At 39.2% G+C, this 23,071-nt stretch overlaps 1 protein-coding gene across 1 annotated transcript in view; it reads right to left on the minus strand.

The window, feature by feature from the left end:
• The window catches only part of BCL2L12 (BCL2 like 12), a 172,159-nt gene extending 150,480 nt beyond the window's left edge, over positions 1 to 21,679 (minus strand). The window contains exon 1 of the mRNA XM_053690842.1: positions 21,523 to 21,679. The gene's annotated coding sequence lies outside the window, so the exon portion shown is untranslated. The remainder of the gene's footprint in view (positions 1 to 21,522) is intronic.
• Positions 21,680 to 23,071: the final 1,392 nt, after the last annotated feature.

Genomic DNA, 23,071 nt, shown 5'->3' on the forward strand with positions numbered 1-23,071 from the left:
TAACCTAGCCAATGCAAAGTGGCGTCTAGGGTGAAAGAATTAGCCAATTTGAGAGCACGGATTCTGTCCATAATCTCCTCATAAGGAGGAGAATCACTATCGATCGCCTTTTCTAGCTCATCGAACCAGAAACACCCGGCTGTAGTGACAGGGACAATGCATGAAATTGGTTGTAGAAGGTAACCTTGCTGAACAAACATCTTTTTAAGCAAACCTTCTAATTTTTTAATCCATAGGATCTTTGAAAGCACAACTATCTTCTATGGGTATAGTGGTGCGTTTGTTTAAAGTAGAAACCGCCACCCTCGACCTTGGGGACTGTCTGCCATAAGTCCTTTCTGGGGTCGACCATGGGAAACAATTTTTTAAATATGGGGGGAGGGACGAAAGGTATACCGGGCCTTTCCCATTCTTTATTTACAATGTCCGCCACCCGCTTGGGTATAGGAAAAGCTTCTGGGGGCCCCGGGACCTCTAGGAACTTGTCCATTTTACATAGTTTCTCTGGGATGATCAAATTCTCACAATCATCCAGAGTGGATAACACCTCCTTAAGCAGAGCGCGGAGATGTTCCAACTTAAATTTAAATGTAATCACATCGGGTTCAGCTTGTTGAGAAATTTTCCCTGAATCTGAAATTTCTCCCTCAGACAAAACCTCCCTGGCCCCCTCAGACTGGTTGTAGGGGCATATCAGAACCATTATCATCAGCGTCCTCATGCTCTTCAGTATCTAAAACAGAGCAGACGCGCTTACGCTGATAAGTGGGCATTTGGCTAAAATGTTTTTGATAGAATTATCCATTACAGCCGTTAATTGTTGCATAGTAAGGAGTATTGGCGCGCTAGATGTACTAGGGGCCTCCTGTGTGGGCAAGACTGGTGTAGACGAAGGAGGGAATGATGCAGTACCATGCTTACTCCCCTCACTTGAGGAATCATCTTGGGCATCATTTTCAGTGTCACATAAATCACATCTATTTAAATGAGAAGGAACCTTGGCTTCCCCACATTCAGAACACAGTCTATCTGGTAGTTCAGACATGTTAAACAGGCATAAACTTGATAACCCAAGTACAAAAAACGTTTTAAAATAAAACCGTTACTGTCACTTTAAATTTTAAACTGAACACACTTTATTACTGCAATTGCGAAAAAGTATGAAGGAATTGTTCAAAATTCACCAAAATTTCACCACAGTGTCTTAAAGCCTTAAAAGTATTGCACACCAAATTTGGAAGCTTTAACCCTTAAAAATACGGAACCGGAGCCGTTTTTATCTTTAACCCCTTTACAGTCCCTGGTATCTGCTTTGCTGAGACCCAACCAAGCCCCAAAGGGGAATACGATACCAAATGACGCCTTCAGAAAGTCTTTTTTATGTATCAGAGCTCCTCAACACATGCGACTGCATGTCATGCTTCTCAAAAACAAGTGCGCAATACCGGCTGCGAAAATGAGGCATCTGCCTATGATTAGGGAAAGCCCCTAGAGAATAAGGTGTCTAAAACAGAGCCTGCCGATATTATTTTACAAAAATACCCAGATTAAATGATTCCTCAAGGCTAAATATGTTTATATATGAATCGATTTAGCCCAGAAAATGTCTACAGTCTTAACAAGCCCTTGTGAAGCCCCTTATTTACACTGTATATAAAAATGGCTTACCGGATCCCATAGGGAAAATGACAGCTTCCAGCATTACATCGTCTTGTTAGAATGTGTCATACCTCAAGCAGCAAAAGTCTGCTCACTGTTCCCCCAACTGAAGTTAATTCCTCTTCAACAGTCCTGTGTGGAACAGCCATCGATTTTAGTAACGGTTGCTAAAATCATTTTCCTCTTACAAACAGAAATCTTCATCTCTTTTCTGTTTCAGAGTAAATAGTACATACCAGCACTATTTTAAAATAACAAACTCTTGATTGAATATAATAAAACTACAGTTAAAACACTAAAAAACTCTAAGCCATCTCCGAGGAGATGTTGCCTGAACAACGGCAAAGAGAAAGACTGGGGTAGGCGGAGCCTAGGAGGGAACATGTGACCAGCTTGGCTGGGCTCTTTGCCATTTCCTGTTGGGGAAGAGAATATCCCACAAGTAAGGATGACGCCGTGGACCGGACACACCTATGTTGGAGAAATGAGGATTTTTCTGACAGAGGTCAGAAAATCAAAACTTCTAAGCTCTTGTCAAGTGCTTCATTCTGTTCCTCGTCCTTCCATAGCGCAGTGCATGGAAGTAGTAGGATTGATGGTTGCAACAATGGACATAGTTCCTTTTGCACGAATTCATCTAAGACCATTACAACTGTGCATGCTCAAACAGTGGAATGGGGATTATACAGACTTGTCTCCAATGATTCAAGTAGATCAAAAGACCAGAGATTCACTCCGTTGGTGGCTGACCCTGGACCATCTGTCCCAGGGAATGAGCTTCCTGCAGGCCAGAGTGGGTCATTGTCACGACCGACGCCAGTCTAGTGGGCTGGGGTGCGGTCTGGGAATCCCTGAAAGCTCAGGGTCTATGGTCTCGGGAAGAGTCTCTTCTCCCGATAAACATTCTGGAACTGAGAGCGATATTCAATGCTCTCAGCGCTTGGCCTCAACTAGCAAAGGCCAAATTCATAAGGTTCCAATCAGACAACATGACGACTGTTGCATATTCAATCATCAGGGGGGAACAAAGAGTCCCTGGCGATGAAAGAAGTGACCAAAATAATTCAATGGGCGGAGGATCACTCCCTGCCACTTGTCTGCGATCCACATCCCAGGAGTGGAAAATTGGGAAAGCCGATTTTCTGAGTCGTCAGACATTTCATCCGGGGGGAGTGGGAACTCCATCCGGAAATCTTTGCCCAAATAACTCAATATTATGGGGGCATTCCAGACATGGATCTGATGGCGTCTCGTCAGAACTTCAAGGTTCCTTGCTACGGGTACAGATCCAGGGATCCCAAGGCGACTCTAGTAGATGCACTAGTAGCACCTTGGACTTTCAACCTAGCTTACGTATTCCCACGTTTCCCTCTCATTCCCAGGCTGGTAGCCAGGATCAATCAGGAGAGGGCCTCGGTGATCTTGATAGCTCCTGCGTGGCCACGCAGGACTTGGTATGCAGACCTGGTGATATGTCATCGGCTCCACCATGGAAGCTACCTTTGAGACAGGACCTTCTTGTTCAGGGTCCATTCGAACATCCAAATCTGGTTTCCCTCCAACTGACGGCTTGGAGATTGAACGCTTGATTCTATCAAAGCGTGGGTTTTCAGATTCTGTTATAGATACTCTGGTTCAGGCCAGAAAACCTGTAACTAGAAAGATTTACCATAAAATATGGAAAAAATATATCTGTTGGTGTGAATCCAAAGGATTCCCATGGAATAAGATAAAAATTCCTAAGATTCTCTCCTTTCTACAAGAAGGTTTGGAGAAAGGATTATCTGCAAGTTCTCTAAAGGACAGATCTCTGCTTTATCTGTCTTACTACACAAAAGACTGGCAGCTGTGCCAGATGTTCAAGCATTTGTTCAGGCTCTGGTTAGGATCAAGCCTGTTTACAGACCTTTGACTCCTCCCTGGAGTCTAAATCTAGTTCTTTCAGTTCTTCAAGGGGTTCCGTTTGAACCTTTACATTCCATAGATATTAAGTTACTATCTTGGAAAGTTTTGTTTTTGGTTGCAATTTCTTCTGCTAGAAGAGTTTCAGAGTTATCTGCTCTTCAGTGTTCTCCTCCTTATCTGGTGTTCCATGCAGATAAGGTGGTTTTACGTACTAAGCCTGGTTTTCTTCCTAAAGTTGTTTCTAACAAAAATATTAACCAGGAGATAGTTGTACCTTCTTTGTGTCCGAATCCAGTTTCAAAGAAGGAACGTTACACAATTTGGACGTTGTCCGTGCTCTAAAGTTCTATTTAGAGGCTACTAAAGATTTCAGACAAAAATCTTCCTTGTTTTGTTGTTTATTCTGGTAAAAGGACGAGGTCAAAAAGCGACTTCTACCTCTCTTTCCTTTTGGCTTAAAAGCATTATCCGATTGGCTTATGAGGACTGCCGGACGGCAGCCTCCTGAAAGAATCACAGCTCACTCCCACTAGGGCTGTGGCTTCCACATGGGCCTTCAAGAACGAGGCTTTTGTTGACCAGATATGTAAGGCAGCGACTTGGTCTTCACTGCACACTTTTGCCAAATTTTACAACATTTGATACTTTTGCTTCTTCGGAGGCTATTTTTGGGAGAAAGGTTTTGCAAGCTGTGGTGCCTTCCGTTTAGGTAACCCGATTTGCTCCCTCCCTTTATCCGTGTCCTAAAGCTTTGGTATTGGTTCCCACAAGTAAGGATGACGCCGTGGACCGGACACACCTATGTTGGAGAAAACAGAATTTATGCTTACCTGATAAATTACTTTCTCCAACGGTGTGTCGGTCCACGGCCCCGCCCTGGTTTTTTAATCAGGTCTGATGAATTATTTTCTCTAACTACAGTCACCCTCGGGTACCATATGGTTTCTCCTATATATATTCCTCCTGTCAGTCCGGCTCGAATGACTGGGGTGGGCGGAGCCTAGGAGGGACCATGTGACCCAGCTTTGCTGGGACTCTTTGCCATTTCCTGTTGGGGAAGAGAATATCCCACAAGGATGACGCCGTGGACCGGACACACCGTTGGAGAAAGTAATTTATCAGGTAAGCATAAATTCTGTTTTTGAATCATGAAAGCTTAATTTTGACTTTACTGTCCCTTTAATGTCAATGCTCCCCTGCAAATCTATGTTTGCACAGGAGCACTCGTGCGGAATGGTAAATGCAGGAAGCGGATTGCTTCCCACCAGAGAAGGCGGGCAGACAGGGGCCAATATGAGCGCCCCTTTCCACCATGGGATGATAAATGGAGTCCTCTGTGTATGACATACAAGAGAGACTTAAAGCTACACCTCAGAGTCACAATAGCATTTACAGTTCACCAGGGCAGATCTAGTGCAAAATGTTTCACAAATTGACTTATGGCAAAGACATCCTATGACAGTGCTGCATTTAAAGTCAATGAGTTCTTCAGTATGGCACATTGTACTGCTAATGTTTGCCTACGGAGATTTCACAGCTATCTGAGGGATTTTATACACCTGTTACCAATGGGCGTGGCTGAAACACCTGAACTCAATTATTAGTAGAGGGGTTTTTATTTTTGGCCATATTTGTTCTGTATACATTTAATTAATTTAGATAAAGAAAACTGGAATTGAATAACTGGCGCTAAATGAATAGCTAGGATTACACTACCTACGGTAAAAATAGATTCAATACCTATATATTAGATATCAGTGGTAAATAAAAACTCGTATGGCAAAAATCACATGTATGTGAATTACCTATAAATGACAAGTGCACTTGCTACTTGGTGTCAAACCTTAAAAAGCAAATAATGAAACTCTGTGGTCTAAACCGTGCTATAGTGTGTACTAGAATCTAACAATAGCCTTAACTAGTATTAAAATGCAGGAAAAGGATACAGTGTGTAAAGGATACAATGTGTAAGAATATATATCAAAATACAATGTGTAAAAAAATGTATCAAAATACATATGCGGTGTATAGCGGTCTGCTAAGTGAAACAAAAATCTGTTGCAGTATATAGGTTCCGGTATATGCAAATAAATCTCTCTGACTATAGTTTAAAAATCATAAATATATTTAATATTAGACATTAAAACATTCGTATAAAAAAGTGGCTGACTGATATATAAAACTCACACTAGGGACGTCTCCCTTGAGTGTAATAGGCAAGAAACAAATATTGGCTCCAAATAGAATGAATATATCAACAGATGTCTGATACAACAAAGTTCCTGTATGATGGGAAAGTCACAGTTTTATAACTAGTAAGGTACCTTACTGAACTCGGAGTTACGGGAGCTGACAGCTCGACCATATATTGATTCCTAGTGCTTACTTCGGCGTCTGTGTCTTACGGGGTATTTCGCGGCTAAACAACAAACCGCCCGCTTTCGTGATGATTGGCGGTTTGGGCCACACACCCTTTCTTTGATAGGCCGGATGGATCCTCTTACTGAGTATGTGTGACGGTACCTCTGATGATAGGTGTAACCGTCCGGTCACTGTTACAACGTCCCAAGGTGCCTGTGACCCTTAGATTTGGTGGAAGTGTTCCTTAACTAACTTAGCTAACTGCCACTTGAGGACCAGGGATCTGATCAGCGCCAATATTAGTGGTCCCTATTTTGCTGCTCATACTGCATGAAGTGCAGTTTTTAAGGAACACTTCCACCAAATCTAAGGGTCACAGGCACCTTGGGACGTTGTAACAGTGACCGGACGGTTACACCTATCATCAGAGATACCGTCACACATACTCAGTAAGAGGATCCATCCGGCCTATCAAAGAAAGGGTGTGTGGCCCAAACCGCCAATCATCACGAAAGCGGGGCGGGTTTGTTGTTTAGCCGCGAAATACCCCGTAAGACACAGACGCCGAAGTAAGCACTAGGAATCAATATATGGTCGAGCTGTCAGCTCCCGTAACTCCGAGTTCAGTAAGGTACCTTACTAGTTATAAAACTGTGACTTTCCCATCATACAGGAACTTTGTTGTATCAGACATCTGTTGATATATTCATTCTATTTGGAGCCAATATTTGTTTCTTGCCTATTACACTCAAGGGAGACGTCCCTAGTGTGAGTTTTATATATCAGTCAGCCACTTTTTTATACGAATGTTTAATGTCTAATATTAAATATATTTATGATTTTTAAACTATAGTCAGAGAGATTTATTTGCATATACCGGAACCTATATACTGCAACAGATTTTTGTTTCACTTAGCAGACCGCTATACACCGCATTTGTATTTTGATGTATTTTGATACATTTTTTTACACATTGTATTTTGATATATATTCTTACACATTGTATCCTTTACACACTGTATCCTTTTCCTGCATTTTAATACTAGTTAAGGCTATTGTTAGATTCTAGTACACACTATAGCACGGTTTAGACCACAGAGTTTCATTATTTGCTTTTTAAGGTTTGACACCAAGTAGCAAGTGCACTTGTCATTTATAGGTAATTCACATACATGTGATTTTTGCCATACGAGTTTTTATTTACCACTGATATCTAATATATAGGTATTGAATCTATTTTTACCGTAGGTAGTGTAATCCTAGCTATTCATTTAGCGCCAGTTATTCAATTCCAGTTTTCTTTATTTAACTTTAATCAAACTACTAAGGAGGAGTAGTTTTCATAACTAGGCTTTTAGGATTACAGTTAGCGCCAACCCTTATTCTTTACCATTTAATTAATTTAGGTAATGGGAAAAAAAAAAAAAAAAAGCTATACTCATTGCAACATATATATTTGAATTTCCTTATTGCTATAAAACGAGATAACAGTCAAGCAACAATTGACCTTAGGACAGTGAGTCAAAGCTGTGGAGGAAGTGGGGGAGTAATCAGGAACGTTTTGGATAATCTATAAAATAGTGATGTATTACAAACTATACAATAAAGATGTTTACCAGGATACTAATCTTGGAAGCTTGACCATCCCTATATACTATATTATTTGAGGTATTTATAAATGTTACCTATGCAAACAGAAAGAAGCGCTCTACTAGTTACAAACAGCTCAGTAGCTTGTTCTTGGGCAAGTTGCCTCTTAGGAGCAGCCTCTTTTAGCCCAGCTGTGCTTTTCCCAGAGGAGAACTTTCCTGAAGTATATCAGTCTGATCCAGTCTAACAAGGTCAGTCCAGCCCCAAAATAACAGGCAATCCTCCTCTGAACAAGGAACATGGCATATTGTATTTGTACTATGGCCTTGGGGAAGTCTCCCTAAAGGTGATGGGGGGGGGGCGCAGATGTGGACTCTGTACCCAATGAGATTATTATTTTGGGTTTGGACTGACCTTACTAGGCAGGACGTTCTTCTCTGAGAAAAGCATTATTGGGCTAAAAGAAACAGCACCAAACTGGTAAATCACCCTAGAACAAGCTAGCAAGTTAGTAAGCTGTCCGTTCCTGAGAGAGCGATTTTTTTTTTGGGGGGGGGGGGGGGTGTATAAATTTTACTGAAGCTATCCAGAGCACAATTAATTGCATAGTTTAACATAAAATAATCTAATAATTTGTGGAAAAGTATTGGTCAGCAGTGTCCTCCTTAGAATTTATTTAGTGGGCATACCAGCCAGCTGATTTTAATAGCCACTTGGGTACAATTTAAGCCAATATTAAGCTAAAACTCGCTAATATTAAATGTTGCACAAATTGTCATTAAAATCTATGTACTGTAATTAATTTGTGCTTTGGATAGCTTAAATAATATTTAAAATGAATAGAAAGTGTTATAATATTGTAAAGTATTACACGGTTACCATCTGGATACTTCATAATACAACATTTTCTGAAGAGAACTTTGGTCAGTAAAATCAGCCATGTGATGTGCACATTAAATAGGTCCTGGCCCACTGCAACAACAAAAATTGTAATGACCATGAACTTATAAAAAATACAAAAAAAAAAAAAAAAAACACAACTTTGTCATTGCTTTACTGGTATAAATAGCCAAGAAGTGGGGTGATAAGAAAAAAGTGCGAAAGCATAAAAAATAAGGAATTGGAATAATTGTGCTTTATACAAAAAAATCATAACCACCACAAAAAAAAGGGTGGGTCTCATGGACTCTTGCTAATATGAAAGAAATGAATTTATCAGGTAAGTTCTTACATAAATTATGTTTTCTTTCATGTAATTAGCAAGAGTCCATGAGCTAGTGACGTATGGGAAAATAAATACCCAAGATGTGGAACTTCCACGCAAGAGTCACTAGAGAGGGAGGGATAAAAATAAAGACAGCCAATTCCGCTGAAAAAATAATCCACAACCCAAAATAAAGTTTTAATCTTATAATGAAAAAAACTGAAATTATAAGCAGAAGAATCAAACTGAAACCGCTGCCTGAAGTACTTTTCTACCAAAAACTGCTTCAGAAGAAGAAAACACATCAAAATGGTAGAATTTAGTAAAAGTAATTTAATGTCCAGAGAATGCATAGGTTCAAACGGAGGAGCTTGTAAAGCCCCCAGAACCAAATTCAAATTGACTTAATGACAGGTTTGATACGAACCAAAGCCTGAACAAAACAATGAATATCAGGAAGATTAGCAATCTTTCTGTGAAACAACACAGAAAGAGCAGAAATTTGTCCTTTCAAAGAACTTGCAGACAAACCTTTATCCAGACCATCCTGAAGAAATTTTAAAATTCTAGGAATTCTAAAAGAATGCCAGGAAAAATGATGAGAAGAGCACCAAGAGATGTAAGTCTTCCAGACTCGATAATATATCTTCCTAGATACAGTTTTAAGAGCCTGTAACATAGTATTAATTACAGAGTCAGAGAAACCTCTATGACTGAGAATCAAGCGTTCAATCTCCATACCTTCAAATTTAAGGATTTGAGATCCTGATGGAAAAAAGGACCTTGCGATAGGAGGTCTGGTCTTAACGGAAGAGTCCATGGTTGGCAAGTAGCCATCTGAACAAGATCCGCATACCAAAACCTGTGAGGCCATGATGGAGCCACCAGCAGAACAAACGAACGCTCCTTTAGAATCTTGGAAATCACTCTTGGAAGAAGAACTAGAGGCGGAAAGATATAGGAAGGATGATACTTCCAAGGAAGAGACAATGCATCCACTGCTTCCGCCTGAGGATCCCTGGATCTGGACAGATACCTGGGAAGCTTCTTGTTTAGATGAGAAGCCATCAGATCTATTTCTGGAAGTCCCCAGAATTGAACAATCTGAAGAAATACTTCTGGGTGAAGAGACCATTCGCCCGGATGTAATGTTTAGCTACTGAGATAATCCGCTTCCCAATTGTCTATACCTGGGATGTGAACCGCAGAAATTAGACAGGAGCTGGATTCCGCCCATACAAGTATTCGAGATACTCCTTTCATAGCCAGAGGACTGTGAGTCCCTCCTTGATGATTGACATATGCCACGGTTGTGACATTGTCCGTCTGAAAACAAATGAACGACTCTCTCTTTAGAAGAGGCCACGACTGAAGAGCTCTGAAAATCGCACGGGAGTTCCAAAATGTTGATTGGTAATCTCGCCTCCTGAGATTCCCAAACCCCCTGTGCTGTCAGAGACCCCATACAGCTCCCCAACCTGTCAGACTTGCATCTGTTGAGATCACAGTCCAGGTTGGAGGAAAAAAAGAAGCCCCCTGAACTAAACGATGGTGGTCTGTCCACCACGTCAGAGAGTGTCGTACATTCGGTTTTAAAGATATTAATTGAGATATCTTTGTATAATCCCTGCACCACTGGTTCAGCATACAGAGCTGAAGAGGTCGCATGTGAAAACGAGCAAAGGGGATCGCATCCGATGCAGCAGTCATAAGACCTAGAATTTCCATGCATAAGGCTAGCGAAGGGAATGATTGAGACTGAAGGTTTCGACAAGCTGAAATCAATTTCAGACGTCTCTTGTCCGTTAACGACAGAGTCATGGACACTGAATCTATCTGGAAACCTAAAAAGGTTACCCTTGTCTGAGGAATCAACGAACTCTTTGGTAAATTGATCCTCCAACCATGTTCTTGAAGAAACGATACAAGTCGATTCGTATGAGATTCTGCTAAATGTGAAGACTGAGCAAGTACCAAGATATCGTCCAAATAAGGAAATACCACAATACCCTTTCTCTGATTACAGATAGTAGGGCACCGAGAACCTTTGAAAAAATCCTTGGAGCTGTTGCTAGGCCAAACGGCAGAGCCACAAACTGGTAATGCTTGTCTAGAAAAGAGAATCTCAGAAACTGAAAGTGATCTGGATGAATCGGAATATGCAGATATGCATCCTGTAAATCTATTGTGGACATATAATGCCCTTGCTGAACAAAAGGCAGAATAGGCCTTATAGTTACCATTTTGAATGTTGGTATTCTTACATAACGATTCAATATCTTTAAATCCAGTACTGGTCTGAAGGAATTCTCCTTCTTTGGTACAATGAATAGATTTGAGTAGAACCCCAGACCTTGTTCCAGAACTGGAACAGGCACAATTACTCCAGCCAACTCTAGATCTGAAACACATTTCAGAAACGCTTGAGCCTTCACTGGATTTATTGGAACGCGAGAAAGAAAAAATCTTCTTGCAGGAGGCCTTATCTTGAAACCTATTCTGTACCCTTGAGAAACAATGTTTTGAATCCAAAGACTGTGAATCGAATTGATCCAAATTTCTTTGAAAAATTGTAATCTGCCCCGTACCAGCTGCGCTGGAATGAGGGCTGCACCTTCATGTGGACTTGGGAGCTGACTTTGGCTTTCTAAAAGGCTTGGATTTATTCCAGACTGGAGATGGTTTCCAAACTGATACCGTTCCTGTAGGGGAAGGATCAGGCTTTTGTTCCTTATTGTGACGAAAGGAACGAAAACGATTAGCAGCCCTATATTTACCTTTGGATTTTTTTATCCTGTGGTAAAAAAGTTCCTTTCCCCCCAGTAACAGTTGAAATAATAGAATCCAACTGTGAACCAAACAATTTATTACCTTGAAAAGAAAGGGAAAGCAAAGTTGACTTATAAGACATATCAGCATTCCAAGTTTTAAGCCATAAAGCTCTTCTAGCTAAAATAGCTAAAGACATATACCTGACATCAACCCTAATGATGTCAAAGATGGCATTACAAATAAAGTTATTAGCATGTTGAAGAAGATTAACAATGCTATGAGTATTATGATCTGTTACTTGTTGTGCTAAAGCCTGCAACCAGAAAGTTGAAGCTGCAGCAACATCCGCCAAAGATATAGCAGGCCTAAGAAGATTACCTGAACATAAATAAGCTTTTCTTAGAAAGGATTCAATTTTCCTATCTAAAGGATCCTTAAAGGAAGTACTATCTGCCGTAGGAATAGTAGTACGTTTAGCAAGAGTAGAGATAGCCCCATCAACCTTAGGGATTTTGTCCCAAAACTCTAATCTGTCACATGGCACAGGATATAATTTCTTAAACCGTTTAGAAGGAGTAAATGAATTACCCAGATTATTCCATTCCCTGGAAATTACTTCAGAAATAGCATCAGGGACAGGAAAAACCTCCGGAATAACTACAGGAGGTTTAAAAACCGTATTTAAACGTTTAGATTTAGTATCAAGAGGACCAGATTCCTCTATTTTTAATGCAATTAAGACTTCTTTAAGTAAAGAACGAATAAATTCCATTTTAAATAAATATGAAGATTTATCAGTGTCAATCTCTGAAACAGAATCCTCTGAACCAGACAAATCATCATCAGAAACAGAATCAGAATGATGATGTTCATTTAAAAATTAATCTGAAAAATGTGAAGTTTTAAAAGACCTTTTACGTTTACTGGAAGGAGGAATAACAGACATAGCCTTCCTAATAGATTTAGAAACAAAATCTCTTATATTAACAGGAACACCCTGAGTATTAGATGTTGACTGAACAGCAACAGGTAATGGAACATTACTAAAAGGAAATATTATCTGCATTAGCAAGTTTATCATGACATTCATCACAAACAACAGCCGGAGGGACAGTTACCACAAGTTTACAGCAAATACACTTAACTTTGGTAGATCCAGCATCAGGCAGCGATTTTCCAGAAGTAGCTTCTGATTCAGGGTCAATCTGAGACATCTTGCAAAATGTATCAAATTCCTTAAATGACAGTTTCAGGAATGGGAAAAAAATGCCAATCAACAAGCTTCTAGCAACCAGAAGCAAATAAACAACTAGACTTAAATAATGTGGAGACAATAATGACGCCCATATTTTTTAGCGCCAAAAAAAGACGCCCACATTATTTGGCTCCTAAATGCTTTGGCGCCAAAAATGACGCCACATCCGGTGACGCCGACTTTTTTGGCGCGAAAAACGTCAAAAACATGACGCAACTTCCGGCGACAAGTATGACGCCGGAAATGACAAAGAAAATTTTTGCGCCAAAAAAGTCTGCGCCATGAATGACGCAATAAAATGAAGCATTTTCAGCCCCCGCAAGCCTAACAGCCCACAGGGAAAAAAGTCCATTTTTAAGGTAAGAAAAAATGTTTTAATTCATATGCATTATCCCAATAATGAAACTGACTGTCTGAAATAAGGAATATTGAACATCCTAAATCAAGGCAAATAAATGTTTAAACACATATTTAGAACTTTATATAAAAGTGCCCAACCATAGCTTAGAGTGTCACAAAAAATAAGGCTTACTTACCCCAGGACACTCATCTACATGTAGTAGAAAGCCAAACCAGTACCGAAACGAGAATCAGTAGAGGTAATGGTACATAAGAGTATATCGTCGATCTGAAAAGGGAGGTAAGAGATGAATCTCTACGACCGATAACAGAGAACCTATGAAATAGATCCCGTAGAAGGAGACCATTGAATTCAAATAGGCAATACTCTCTTCACATCCCTCTGACATTCACTGCACACTGAGAGGAAAACCGGGCTCCAGCCTGCTGCGAAGCGCATATCAACGTAGAATCTAGTATTAACTTACTTCACCACCTCCATGGGAGGCAAAGTTTGTAAAACTGATTTGTGGGTGTGGTGAGGGGTGTATTTATAGGCATTTTGAGGTTTTGGAAACTTTGCCCCTCCTGGTAGGAATGTATATCCCATACGTCACTAGCTCATGGACTCTTGCTAATTACATGAAAGAAATATATATACACATGTTAAGGGTTATTCAGGGATCAGTGTTCCAATGTAACTGTCGCTAATTTTGGGGGGGGGGGGGGGGGGGGGAATATATGGTTTGAAAAATAGCAAAGTGCTACTTGGATTTATTGCCCTATAACTTGCAAAAACAGCAAAGAACATGTAAACATTGGGTATTTCTAAACTCAGGACAAAATTTAGAAACTATTTAGCATGGGTGTTTTTTGGTGGTTGTAGACGTGTAACATATTTTGGGGGGGGTCGAAGTTAGAAAAAGTGTGGGTTTTCTCATTTTTCCATCATAATTTTATAATATTTTTTTATGGTAAATTATAAGATATGATGAAAATAATTGTATCTTTAGAAAGTCAATTTATTGGCAAGAAAAACGGTATATAATAATATGTGTGGGTAAAGTAAATGAATAAGAGGAAAATTACACCTAAAGACAAACACAGCAGAAATGTAAAAACAGCCCTTGTCCTTAAGGGAAGGAAATTGAAAAATTGCCTTGTCCTTAAAGGGTTAAAGAAGCAAACCACCACCTTCCACTGCAACAAGAGATATAGCTTAAAGAAATAGTCTAGTCAAAATTAATATTCATTTTTTTATCAATTTTTCTTCGTTCTCTTGGTATCTTTATTTGAATGTAAGCATAGGAGCCGGTCCATTTTTGGTTCAGAACCTGGGTAGCACTTGCTGATTGGTGGCTACATTTAGACACCAATCAAAAAGTGCTACCCCTGTGCTGAAACAAAAATGGGCCGGCTCCTAACCTTACATTTTTGCTTTTTCCAATAAAGATACCAAGAGAAGGAAGAAAATTTGATAATAGGAGTAAATTAGAAAGTTTCTTAATACGTCATGCTCTATCTGAATCACGAGTTTCATTTTGACTAGACTATTCCTTTAAAGGAGGAAAAAAAAAAAAAGTGCAGAGATTCATTCTAAAGGTTGGATCAGTTTGCAGAAACGATTTCCCAAATTACATTTCTTTAAGAAGGGAACAATGAGTGTAAAACTTAAAGGGACACAAAACGCATTTTTTTTCTTTAATGAATCAGATAGAGCATGCACTTTTAAGCAACTTTCTAATTTACTCCTATTATCATTTGTTCTTCGTTCTCTTGCTATCTTTATTTAAAATGCAGGAATGTGATGCATAGGAGCCTGACCATTTTTGGCTGAGAACCTGGGTTACGCTTACTTATTGGTGGGTAAATGTCAGCCTCCAATAAGCAAGCGCTAACCATGGTGCTGAACTTAAAATGGGCTGGCTGTTAAGATTTACATTCATGATTTTCAAATAAAGAAAGCAAGATAACAAAGAAAAATTTATAATAGGCGTAAATTAGAAAGTTGCTTAACCCCTTAAGGACAAGGCCATTTTTCAATTTCTTTCCCTTAAGGACCAGGGCTATTTTTAAATTTCTGCGGAGTTTGTGTTTAGCTGTAATTGTCCTCTTACTCATTAAATGGACTTTCTAAAGATACCATTATTTTCATCATATCTTATAATTTCTATAAAAAATTTTTTATAAAATATGAGGAAAAAAAAAATACACTTTTTCTAACTTTGACCCCCAAAATCTGTTACACATCTACAACCACCAAAAAACACCCATGCTAAATAGTTTCTAAATTTTGTCCTGAGTTTAGAAATACCCAATGTTTACATGTTCTTTGCTTTTTTTGCAAGTTATAGGGCAATAAGTACAAGTAGCACTTTTCTATTTCCAAACCACTTTTTTTCAAAATTAGCGCTAGTTACATTGGGACACTGATATCTTTCAGGAATCCCTGAATATCCCTTGACATGTATATTTTTTTTTTTAGAAGACATCCCAAAGTATTGATCTAGGCCCATTTTGGTATATTTCATGCCACCATTTCACCGCCAAATGCGATCAAATAAAAAAAATTGTTCACTTTTTTACAATTTTTTTCACAAACTTTTGGTTTCTCACTGAAATTATTTGCAAACAACTTGTGCAATTATGGCATAAATGGTTGTAAACGCTTCTCTGGGATTCCCTTTGTTCAGAAATAGCAGACATATATGGCTTTGGCGTTGCTTTTTGTTAATTAGAAGGCCGCTAAATGCCACTAAGCACCACACGTGAATTATGCCCAGCAGTGAAGGGGTTAATTAGGGAGCATGTAGGGAGCTTCTAGGGTTAATTTTAGCTTTAGTGCAGTATAGTAGACAACCCCAAGTATTGATCTAGGCCCATCTTGGTATATTTCATGCCACCATTTCACCGCCAAATGCAATCAAATGAAAAAAAAAAAAACGTTAAATTTTTCACAATTTTAGGTTTCTCACTGAAATTATTTACAAACAGCTTGTACAATTATGGCACAAATGGTTGTAAAAGCTTCTCTGGGATCCCCTTTGTTCAGAAATAGCAGACATATATGGCTTTGGCATTGCTTTTTGGTAATTAGAAGGCCGCTAAATACCGCTGCGCATCACACGTGAATTATGTCTAGCAGTGAAGGGGTTAATTAGGTAGCTTGTAGGGAGCTTGCAGGGTTAATTTTAGCTTTAATGTAGAGATCAGCCTCCCACCTGACACATCACACCCCCTGATCCCTCCCAAACAGCTCTCTTCCCTCCCCCAACCCACAATTGTCCTCGCCATCTTAAGTACTGGCAGAAAGTCTGCCAGTACTAAAATAAAACTTATTTAAAAAAAAAAAATATGCTGATGTGTAGGATCCCCCCTTAGCCCCCAACCTCCCTGATCCCCCCCAAACAGCTCTCTATCCCTCCCCCTCTACCTTATTGGTAGCCATCTTGGGTACTGGCAGCTGTCTGCCAGTACCCAGTTTACTAAAAAAAAAAAAAAAAACATATATATATATATATATATATATATATATATATATATATATATATATATATATATATATATATATATATATATATATATATATATATATATATATATATATATATATATATATATATATTTTTTTTTTTTTTTTTTTTTTTTCTGTAGTGTAGCTTCCCCCCAGCCAAAGAGCAACCCCCCACCCTTTCCCAGATCCCTTAGATCCATTTTTTTAAATTATTTTGATCCCCACTCTATTTCACTTTTATTTTTTTTATTTCTGTAGTGTAGCCGTTCCCACCCGCTTCCACCCCGTGCACGCGCCCGCCCCCGCCCTCCCGTGCACGCGCCTCCGTGCGCGCTCCCTATGGTCACGCCCGCGATCCCGCCCCCCTCCAATTCATAGCACACATCGATGGCCGCCCACCCGCCTCCCACTGCAGCTCCCACCCACCAACGATACCGGCCATCGATGTCCGGTGCAGAGAGGGCCACGGAGTGGCTCTCTCTGCATCGGATGGCCAAGGGGTGTTATTGCAGGATGCCTTGATATCGAGGCATCACTGCAATAACCGGAAAGCGGCTGGAAGTGAGCAGGATCACTTCCAGCCGCTTTAAACCCCTAATGTCGTACAGGGTACGTCGCTGGTCTTTTAAGACCAGGTTGTGTGCGACGTACCCTGTACGACATGCGTCGTTAAGGGGTTAAAATTGCATGCTCTATCTGAATCATGAAGGAAAAAAACTGGATTCAGTGTCCCTTTAAGGAAAGTTACTGCTATATTCTAATATATCAAATATGGCCATTAAAGGTAAGTTCAATATATTGCTTTTTTTTTTTTTTTTTTTTTTTAAAAAAAAGCACCTTTATAAACATATTTTTCATAGGATGTCTTTATGAATTTTCTACCTGATCGCTGCAATCCTCCACAGAGCGTTATTTCCTATGATGTGATGGAAATTGCGGCATCATTAAGACACAATGCGCAAGAGCTATTTGGCCCGTTTTTGTGCGCATGCGATTGTGTACGAATTAGTATTATATCCGCGAAAACGATTGGTTGATTGTTATATACATGTAGGGGCTTAAATAGTAGGCTGGATTAAATAACAGACGAAAAATTTAAAACGGATTTACAAGTTAATGAGGCTTCGTTTTGAAAGAGTTTGAGGTTGGTAATTTTAATGTCATAAATGTAATTTAAAATATGTGTTTTAATCAAACAAAAAACGGTAAGTTTGTAATCCATTAAGTATTCAAAAAAAAAAAAAAAAAAAACACCATAAAATATTAATATGAAAGGATTAAACATACATTTTTGGTCCCCCTTAAATAAGTTGGTATGATCATCATTCACACAGATATAAAGAAGCGAGTTTTCAAATTAAAGGTCATCTACAATGAAAAGAATGCACTTCATATTTTAGTGTGCTGTAGATTGTAGACACTTGAACTAACATCACAACCAAAACCAAACAAACTTTTACAAAAATGACAAACCAAAGCATACAATCACCTAAATGAATTCTTGAACATACGTTTCAGCATTCAAAACGTCAACTGTGACAAAGCAGTTGCAGAATAGACAAGAGCAAAATAAGTAATTTCCCCAAGTACAATGTATTATTTTATTGAAAGTGAAAATAAAAACACAACATTGTATGTTAAAGTAATGAACAACTGACAAAGAGATACTGGCTTCCATATTGTATGGAAAAATATTACTATAATTTACTAGTCGGGGGGGAAAAGTTTCTAGGCTAGAGAAAGAAGAAAGGAAAAAAAAAAAAAAAAAAAAAAAAAAAAAATTTAATTGTCCACTCAATGTTAAAAATAGGAAAAACGTGAAATGTCCTACTTGTCAAGGACTAGTGGAAATCTTAAGCCCAGCTTTCCAATTCATTCCAAAGTTCAAAGGGGTTGAGGTCAGGACTGAAGTATATCCACACCAAATTCATGTATCCAATGACATTGCTTTAGGCACATTGGCTCAGTCATGCTGGAATAGGAAATGTCCTTCCCCAAAGTTGGAAGCACCTAATTGTCTAAAACGTATTTGTATCCTGCAGCATTAAGATGACCCTATACTGGAACTAAGGGGCATAGCCCACACCTTGAAAAATTGCCCCAAACTATTATCCCTACTGCCCTAAACTTTACAGTAGGCACTATGCGTTCCAGTAGGTTGTGTTCTCTGGCATCCACCATACCCAGATTCTTCCACTAGACTGCCAGAAAAGAGTGCAAACCATGAAGAAAAGAATGCACTCTGCAAGAAAAGGTGTAAAACTTTTGTTGTAGAGTGCAGCCTTTTCACATTTTGGAGTCTACATGAGAGTATGAGTAGGCTCTGAATGACTTGCACCCACTGTGTCATTTACTTCTTTTGGATAAGTGTGTGGGAGTGCTGGTCTAGAAGTTTGTGCACAGATCGTGAAGAGTAATTCCTCACTCCAGAGAGCACATTTCCCCTGCTCCAGAGCCCAGTGGCGATGTGCTTTACACCACTCAAGCCAATGGTTGGAATTGTGCTTGCTGATATGAGTCTCATGTACTGCTGCTCGGCCATGGAAACCTATTCCATGAACCTCCCAAAGCACAGTTCTTCTGCCGATGTTGCTTCCAGAAACAGTTTAGAACTTTGTAGTGAGTGATGCAAGAGATTATAGGTGTTTTGTATAAGCTACAAGCTTCAACACTTGGAGGCGCCACTCTGAGTTTGCAAGGTCTACCACTTTGTGGCTGTGCTGTTATTGTGAAGTGGAAACACCTTGAAGCAGCAATAGCACTTAAAGTTGATCGAGGCAGATCTAGGGCAGAAATTATTACAAACTGACTTGCAGCAAAGACATCCTATGGCAGTGCTGCATTTAAAGTCATTGAGCTCTTAAGTATGGCACATTGTACTGCAAATGTTTGTCTATGGAGATTTCAAAGCGGTGTGCTGGATTTTATGCACCTGTTACCAATGGTTGTGGCTAAAACACCTGAACTCAATTATTAGTAGGGGTGTCCACATATTTTTGGCCATCTTTGTTCTGTATATATTTAATTAATTTAGATAACCTTAAAAAATAAGCTATACTGCAGCATATTTGTTTTTAAATATCCTTATTGCTATAAAACAAGATAACAGTCAAGGAACAATTCACCTTAGGACAGTGAGTCAAGGCTGGGAAGGAAGAAGTTGCAGACATCCTCAAACTTGGCCCTCCAGAGGTTTTGGAACTACATTTCCCATGATGCTCAGCCAGCATATCTACTGGCTGAGCATCATGGGAAATGTAGTTCCAAAAACCTTTGGAGGGCCAAGTTTGAGGATATCTGAGGTAGAGTAACCAGGAACACTTGAAAATCTATAAAATAAATTGTGATGATGTAATAGAGGTATATTACACACTACAAAATAAAGTTTGCTGGATATATAGTCTGAATATGAAAAGGTATTTTCGCTACTGTATTTTGAATTAATTTTATGCTCTAAGCAAGAGGATGGCAATTTTGTCAAAAACATTGGAGCAAATGACTTAAAAGAATCTAGAAGTATAGCTTATATGAACCCTTCTGAACAGATTTAATTTAATAATTAGATGTTCATAATATTTTTGATCCTAGGGCCATAATAGTTGAAAAATTACATGAGTCTAATCCATTAGAGTGTGTGATTTTAAGACTATCTACCCTACACCACTGTGTCTTTAACCTCTGCAAATGGGTTAAACACACAGGTAGAAGGTCCACTTGAGCTGCAGAGCACTGATGGTCCCAAGCAGAAACCGCAGCGCTAGTTTTTTGTGTGTTTAACCCCTTTGTTGGGGTTAAAGACACAGTAGTGTAGGGTTGATAGTCTTAAAAATGCATACTTAAATTAGAGCATGCAATTTTTTGACTGTTAAGACCCCTTACCTTAAAATAGACTCTACATTACAACATGCATTTTCCAAACAAATCAGAATATGGCAATTGTATTCTGTAGCATTTTCAACTTGACTACATACCACCGCAAGAAGTTTAAATGTAATGAATATGGTTCTGTTACACCTTAGCTTTTGAATGCTTCCTCAGATTACTGCTCTGCTACATTCCTTTTGCAACATACAAAATACTCCTGTTACTATCGAATAGCTTATTATTATGCTCACTGTGATGTTTCAATGTATATTTTCTAGGTCTGTATACATATAGAGCTTAGCCGTACTACACTTGATAGTGACCGTTGTATTCATTGAGAAATATTTTTTTGACAGCACATACTTTTTAGACCCAGAGGTCTCAATTTCACACATAAAATAAAAGTTACTTTTTTAACCAAACTAAATATTTAATGGATTTTCTTACTAGCATAGTGCAATAATGCCTATTTGCATTTTCATTAATTTTAGTTTCAATATCTAAAAATAAATCAAGAACATTGCTGGAATTTCAGGGGTTTCCAAACGTAAAACATGTTGGGGACCACTGCAGTAGGGAGACAGGACCTACCCCCCTCCTCTGCAAACATGGCTCTATATAAACCATTCTACTGGGTTTTACTAGGATGTGGATAACGTCACAGAATAAATGTCACCTTTAGTGCTCTGTGCTTTTGGTTTATAAGTCTTAAAACTGAGCTCACTTCCTCAACAATAGACTTCAGACATTAAAAATGCATCGCTCGACTCCTGTTACTACTCGAACACAGTTAATTTACATGGCACATTCTATCACGGTAGATTAAATTATGTATTGGTAATGCTGCATATAGTTTCCATAGTTATAGTGGTAAAAATTAAACCATCTGGGGATTTAAAACATACTACATATTGTGTATTTTTTTTTTTTTTTTTTTTTGGCTTAATACCTCAATCATTTCAAAAGGTAAAATGCTCCAAACAGAGAGGGAATCCTAAAAAAAAATAATCTATAAAAAGTTAGTGGCACAGATTACTCCACCAAAACTTCTTTACCCACCTGCCACACTCGTTGGGTAGATGTCTTACGGTTCCTGGCGCATATCGAGGAATACCGGTCCGAGCTCTTTACTACCGAGTACCGACAAGATCAATGAGCTAAAACAACTAGTCTACAACTCAAAAACTACTGGAAACATAGCGCATGCGCATCTTCCCAGCTGCACCGGGAATTCCCTGTCAGATTTAGATTAGGCAAATATCAGGATATGTTCTAGTCATGTATGGGCGGGGCTTATTGAGGGTAGGTAGAATATAAGTAGGCGGTGCTTGTGCGGTTTCGCATGAACAAGTTTAGAGTTGTGCTTGGAGAAAAAGGAGGGGCGTGGTTTGTCTGACAGACAGATGGCGCTAGGGCGAGGTGTGTCTAGGCATGTAAATTGAGCAATGTGGGGCGGGATGTATTCGGCCATAAATTGGGTAGGGTTACAGCGGTGTTTGTTTCTGTTTCTTACACACTAGTATTTGGTAGGCGGGTGCTTGAAACAGAAAGCTGAACAGAGTGGGGGCGCGAATAAGCTGCATACTATTTAGACTAGAATGGTGTAGTGCAGGGTTCTTCAAACATTTTTTCCCATGATACCTCATAACTTTGCGACCCTATTTTTATGCTGGGTCTGAAAAAAATTGTTATATACATTATACAAGATAGCAGCAATTTTTGGTAAAGTGACTAAAATGTGTGCTTAATTGCTGTATGACTGACTAGTCAAATTTGAAAGTGTTATAAAAGGTAATAGCACACACTCATACAACACATGCCACACACTCTCATACAACACACACAGTCATACACATACCACACACTCTCATACAACACACACAGTCATACACATACCACACACTCTCATACAACACACACAGTCATACACATACCACACACTCTCATACAACACACTCTTATACAACACATACCACACTCATACACCACACACAGTAATACACATACCACACGCTCTCATACAGCACACATACATACCACACTCTCATACAACACACATACATACCACACACTGTCATACAACACACACACTCACATAGAACACATACCACACTCATACACCACACACACTCTCATACAACACATAGACATACCACACACTCTCATACAACAAACATACATACCACACACTCTCATACTACACGCACTCATACAACAACACACACACATACAACACACACACTCTCATACAACACACACAGTCATACACATACCACAAACTCTCATACAACACACACACATATCACACACTCTCATTCAACACACACACACTCTCATACAACACACATACCACACACTCTCATACAACACACACCACACACTCTCATACATCACACATGTCATGACCCAGTAAACATGGTGTTGTGATCCTGTAATGGGTCCCGACCCATGGTTTGAAGAATCACGGTGTAGTTTACCATAGAGGAAATTGATAACAGCTGATAATAAGAGGTGTGGTTTTGTTAGTAGTTAGTGTAGTAGTCTACATGAATTTAGAGATTGCAGGTATGTACTAATTTTATTTCTAGGCAGTACCCCTGTCTAAAGG

The sequence above is a fragment of the Bombina bombina genome, chromosome 8 (assembly GCF_027579735.1).
Source record: "Bombina bombina isolate aBomBom1 chromosome 8, aBomBom1.pri, whole genome shotgun sequence".
Classification (NCBI taxonomy): Eukaryota; Metazoa; Chordata; class Amphibia; order Anura; family Bombinatoridae; genus Bombina; species Bombina bombina.